The sequence below is a fragment of the Myxocyprinus asiaticus genome, chromosome 26 (assembly GCF_019703515.2).
Source record: "Myxocyprinus asiaticus isolate MX2 ecotype Aquarium Trade chromosome 26, UBuf_Myxa_2, whole genome shotgun sequence".
Classification (NCBI taxonomy): Eukaryota; Metazoa; Chordata; class Actinopteri; order Cypriniformes; family Catostomidae; genus Myxocyprinus; species Myxocyprinus asiaticus.
In genome coordinates, this window is record NC_059369.1 from 32,686,175 (window position 1) to 32,692,671 (window position 6,497).

Consider the following 6,497-nt stretch of genomic DNA (forward strand, 5'->3'; position numbering starts at 1 on the left):
TTTTATTTATTTGTGAATTCACTTTATTTCTGTGAAACTCCTCACATATATTTGTAAATCTCATTCTTTTTATTAGTGGATCTCATTCAATTTATTTGTGAACCAACTTTCTATTTGTGAATCTCTTTCCATTTGTCTCTGTATTAGAAACAATTCTAACTCCATACATTTTTCGTGATGAACTGTCAAAACGTATTGTATTTGTTGCATGGGAGAAAACACTCACTGTGGCAGCGGGGGCGTGGTCAAGCATCTGTCCGGAGAGAGAGAAAGCGGTAAGGGCGCTTGCACCTGAGCTAGATTATGTTTAACACCTGTCTCTAATTCTAGTGAGCATGGGGAGAGCGGCATATAAACTGCCACTCCACCAGCAGCAGTGAGAGAGAGTTTGGCACAAGGAAGGCCACGGTGCTCCTGAAGCTGTTACGTTCGTTCTGTTGTATTTGTGAAGCTGATGTGTTTAAGTAACTACGTGCCTATGAAAGCTGATGTGTTTAAGTAACTACGTGCCAGTGAAGCTGATGAGTTTGTGAAGTTGTAAAGCACTGAAGTGGCCGATTAAAGTCTTACCTGAGCCTGGAAAACCCGCTTCCCTGTGTTCTCCTTCCCTTCTTCTGTGAAGTTGTTACACTGGTGCCGAAACCCGGGAGATCTGAAGTACGCTCCATGGAGTTCTCACAGTTGGCCGAGATTCTCAAGTCCCTCGTCAGCCTACACCAGTCGCAACAATAATCCCTGCTTGAGCTGCGTCAAGACCAAGACCGCCGGGTTTTTGAGATCCTACGAGCTCAAGCAGAGGACCGGCATGCGATCCGGAGCCTCCTCAGACAGGAGAGAGCCCCGGCCATGATCCCGGACAACCACAGCCCCCTGCCCCCACCCACACTTCTAAAGATGGGGTGGAAGATGACCCGGAAGCCTTGCTCGACTTATTCGAGAGGGCCGTCAAGATCTGGAGCTGGCAGCGAGATCAGTGGGTGGCCCACCTCCTCCCGTTGTTGTCCGGAGAAGCCCAGCTTGCGGCACAAAAACTGCAGGCGGCTAACCTCCTGGCCTACGAAGACCTGAAGAAGTCCATCCTGCAGCGGGTTGGTCATAGCCCAGAGCAGTGCCGGCAGCTCTTCCGATCCATGAAGCTGGAGAAGACCGACCACCTGTTCGCTTTTACCCAACGGCTCCGAGACACCTGCCGGAAATGGCTGCTGGCGGGGGATCACGACGTCGCGGGAGTTGTCGACCAGGTGGTACTGGAGCAGCTAATCCATCAACTGCCAAGAGGAATGGCGGAGTGTGTCCAGTGCCACCACCCAGCGCCGTTGGAGGAAGCCGTTCGACTGGCAGAGGACCATTTGGCGGCGTACCAGAGGGCAGAAGAGCCCTCCCACTCTCTCTCCCCTCCCCTATGTTTTCCCCGATCTCTTCCCCCTCCCCTCTTCTCTCTCCCTCTGCTCTCTCCCCAGAGCCCGTTCCTGCCCCACAGAGGCGAGGAGTCCCGCCACCAAAGACAGTTCCACGTGCGCGGGGTTTCCCGTCGGCCACAGCAGGAACAGTGCCCCGCCGCTCTCCCCCTCAGGTGGAAGTGTCTGCCGACACAGGTGCGGGCGTAGCGCCTGGTCTAGTTTGCTGTAGTTGTGTAGATGTACTTCTGGGATCAGTGCCCTGTCATGGAGCTGGGAACGGTGGTCTGGATCCCCGACACTCCGCAGACTGCCCCCGATTGGGCCGGAGCGTACCAGATACCGGTAAGTGTCAAGGGGGGTACTCACCAAGCATTGGTGGACACGGGTTGTAATCAAACCACTATCCACCAATGCTTGGTTCAACACAAGGCTTTGGGCACAGCTAAAACAGTGAGGGTGAAGTGTGTGCATGGGAATATTCACAACTTCCCTGTGGTGACCCTTGTTATTAAATTTCGGGGAACAAAACATAGAGTGGAGGCTGCGGTTAGTTCCTGTCTCACCCATCCGCTGATTTTGGGGACTAATTGGCCTGAGTTTAGAAATGTATTAAAGGGAATATGCGCAGATGGGTCCTGCACTAAAGCCACGAGATTTGAGATGTGTGATGCTCTAGAGGGGAGGCGGAGCCAGGGCCGTCTTCATCTGCTCCACGTCAGGATGATATGAGGGTGGGAGAGGCTGCAGCCCCTCCCATCCTCGGGGGATTTCCCAAAGGGGATATCCCTTTGGAGCAGTCACGAGACAAAACTCTCAAGCATGCCTTTGAGAGTGATCGATGGTCAACAACTCCAGCCGGGTGTCGCCCTTTCATATCCTTATTTCACAATTATAAATGAGCGGTTGTATAGAGTGATGCAGGATGCTCAAACAATGGAAGATACAACCCAGCTCTTAATACCACGGAGCCGTCGGGAAATGGTGTTCCAGGCGGCTCATTATAATCCCATGGCGGGCCATCTAGGGGAAAGAAAAACACTGAACTGTCTAATAGCCCATTTTTATTGGTGGGGCTTTGGCGGCGATGTCCGCAGGTGGTGTGCGGCATGCCGCGAATGCCAGCTGGTGAATCCACCGGCCAGCCCAAAAGTGCCATTGCGCTCTCTTCCGCTGATTGAGATCCCCTACAAGAGAATTGGAATGGACCTCGTTGGGCCATTAGAGTGGTCAGCACACGGACATCGCTTTGTATTGGTCCTAGTGGACTATACAATGTGATATCCGGAAGCAGTGCCTCTGCGTAACATCTCAGCACGCAGTGTTGCGGAGGCACTCTTCAAAATAATCTCCCGGGTGGGCATTCCGAAAGAAGTCCTCACCGATCAGGGCACAACCTTCATGTCACGAACACTACGCAAGCTTTACGAATTATTGGGCATTAAATCAATCCGCACCAGCGTCTATCATCCACAAACAGATGGCCTGGTGGAGCGATTAAATAAAACCCTTAAAAATATGATTCGTAAGTTCGTACACGAGGATGCTAGAAATTGGGACAAATGGCTCGATCCCCTGTTATTCACATTATGAGAGGTCCCACAAGCCTCCACGGGGTTTTTCCCATGCAAGCTACTATACGGGTGGCGCCCGTGCGCTGTGCTTGATGTTATGCACAAAGCTTGGGAGGAGGGAACTTCAAACAGTAAGAATGAAATTCAATACGTTCTTGATCTTAGAGCAAAACTCCACACCTTGGGGCAACTAACACAGGAGAATTTGCTCCAAGCTCAAGAACGACAGCGCTGACTGTATGACAGGAACTCGGCTGCGGGAATTTGCACCGGGAGATAAGGTACTTGTATTACTTCCCACATTGAGCTCCAAATTACTCGCCAAGTGGCAAGGACCCTTTGAGGTCACATGACGAGTAGGGGATCTCGATTATGAGGTAAAGCGAACCGATAGAGGGGGCACACATCAAATATACCACCTCAACCTCCTGAAATTGTGGAGCGAGGCGGTCCCTGTGACGTTGGCTACTGTAGTCCCGGAGAGGGTGGATCTCGGGCCAGAGGTGAATACAAAGCACAATCATTTCACCCCAGTTACTTGCGGAGACCACCTCTCACCGTATCAACTCGCAGAGGTTGCCAAGTTACAGAAGGAATTTGCAGATGTGTTTTCCCATCTACCGGGTCGTACGAACCTCATACAGCACCACATCGAGACCGAGCCAGGGGTGGTGGTACGTAGCCGTCCCTACCGATTGCCCGAGCACAAAAAGAAAATTGTCTGGGAAGAATTGGATGCTATGCTCGATATGGGGGTAATAGAGGAATACCACAGCTATTGGTCCAGCCCAGATGTTCTAGTTCCTAATAGCGACGGGTCTGTATGATTCTGTGTGGATTATAGAAAAGTCAATGCGGTGTCTAAATTTGACGCATACCCAATGCCTCGCATTGATGAGTTGCTCGATTGGTTGGGCACTGCTCGATTTTATTCGACACTGGATTTGACCAAGGTTTATTGGTAGATCCCCTTGACACCAATTTCCTGTGAAAAAACAGCTTTCTCCACACTGTTCGGATTACACCAATTTGTGACGCTTCCATTCGGTTTGTTTGGAGCCCCGGCTACGTTTCAGCGTCTCGTGGACCGAATCCTCAGACCGCATTTGGCTTACACCGCTGCCTATTTCAATGACATCATCATTTACAGCAATGATTGGCAGCGGAACATGCAACATCTGAGGGCGGTTCTGAGATTGCTGCGACGGGCCGGACTCACAGCAAACCCCAAGAAGTGCGCGATTGGGCGGGTGGAGGTTCGGTATCTGGGGTTCCACTTAGGCCACTGGCAGGTGCGTCCCAAATTGACAATACTGCGGTGATTGCGGCCTGCCCGAGGCCCAAGACCAAAAAGGGGGTGAGACAGTTCCTGGGGCTGGCTGGCTATTATAGGAGATTCATGCCTAATTATTCTGACGTCACCAGCCCGCTGACTGATCTCACTAAAAAGGGAGCTCCAGACCCGATCCAGTGGACGGAGCAGTGTCAACAGGTGTTTATGCAAGTGAAAGCCGCACTTTGCAGGGGGACGCTTTTACATTCACCCGATTTCTCTCTCCCTTTTGTCTTGCAGACAGACGCTTCAGACAGAGGGCTGGGGGCCGTACTCTCACAGGTGGTGGAGGGGGAGGAGCACCCAGTGCTGTATATTAACTGTAAGCTCTCGTTGAGGGAGACTAAGTACAGCACCGTGGAAAAGGAGTGTCTCGCCATCAAGTGGGCGGTCCTCACTCTCCGGTACTAACTTTTGGGGTGGGCCTTCACCCTCTGCTCAGATCACGCCCCACTCCAGTGGCTCCACCGCATGAAAGATACCAATGCATGGATCACCCGTTGGTATCTGGCTCTTCAGCCGTTTAAATTCAAGGTGGTCCACAGCCCGGGAGCACAGATGGCTGTTGCCGACTTCCTCTCCAGAAATGGGGGGGGTAGTGGTAGGCAGGCCGGATGCCTCCCCAGCCTGAGTCGGGCAGTGGGGATATGTGGCAGCGGGGACGTGGTCAAGCATCCGTCCGGAGAGAGAGAAAGCGGTAAAGGTGCTTGCACCTGAGCTAGATTATGTTTAACACCTGTCTCTAATTCTAGTGAGCATGGGAAGAGCGGCATATAAACAGCCATGCCACCAGCAGCAGTGAGAGCGAGTTTGGCAAAAGGAAGGCCACGGTGCTCCTAAAGATGTTACGTTCATTCTGTTGTATTTGTGAAGCTGATATGTTTAAGTAACTACAGCCTATGAAAGCTGATGTGTTTAAGTAACTACGTGCCTGTGAAGCTGATGCGTTTGTGAAGTTGTAAAGCACTGAAGTGGCCGATTAAAAGTCTTACCTGATCCTGGAAATCCTGTTTCCCTGTGTTCTCCTTCCCTTCTGCTGTGAAGTTGTTACACTCACAAATTGTGATGTCAGAGCAGCCAGTCACTTGAGACATGTAGGAAGAAAAATTAAAAGGAAGCTTTGAAGAATGTTAGTAATGTTGTTGGTTTTGTAAATTGTTTTCTGAGGTTTGTTTGCAATGAATTTATTGTGTGTGAATAGATAGATTCCGATAAAATTCAATAATATGTATAATATTTAAGCATTAATTAATATTATTATTATTATCACATCATCATTATTATATTTATCATTACTGTTTTTATAGTTATTATAAATAATACTTGCCTAACAACAACAACAATAATTCAGCAAATAGGAAGTAGAAACAGTGGCGATTTTAGGGGGTGGCCTGTGGTGGCCTGGGCCACCCCTGAAATCTCATTGGCCACCCTGTGGCCACCCCAGAACTGATTGGTAATTCATCTTGTTCATCAACACAAGAACGAAGAACCAATAGAAACACCTGTCAATCAAAGATGACATCTCAGGTCATTTGTTGATTTAGAGCCACACTGACCCAGGGTCAGTTTTATATTTCTGACCATTATAGTAGTGGTGGGACTGAAGCTGTGTGAGCTGATCTTTGATCAGTGGGGGGAGGGGCAGGCCGTGGGTGGCCAGGCAGGTGCCGCAGGTCGCGGGCAGCGGGCGCCAGGTCTGGAGTATAATGGTCGGTCAGAAGCACGAAGCTGACACGAGCTATCGTCTACCTCCAACTTCCAATGAGTTGACTACGACTATCTTTTTTATGGTTATACACTATACCTGATGTTATACGCAGATTAATTCTCTACAATGAGAATAGCTCTTAAAAATGTGTAACTGACTTTTCCTAAACAATTACTGATTTAAAAATGGATGTTATGTTAAAATAACCAGAGATTCCCAGAAACTGTAATAGGTTGAAATAGAACAGGAATAGAACACTGTCAAATGTCAAAACAACAGTCTGATATTGAATACAAACAATTCAGTGAATGCTAACATGAGTTTAAGAATTCATTTATTCTACATGTGTAGATGTTGAAGCAAAGCAATTTACACTATTTACATATTTTGATCATGTGCCATTCATAAAGGTTCTCCCGATATCGCCACCCTATCTTGGACACCCCAGTAAAAATGTCCTGGATATGCCACTGAGTAGAAAT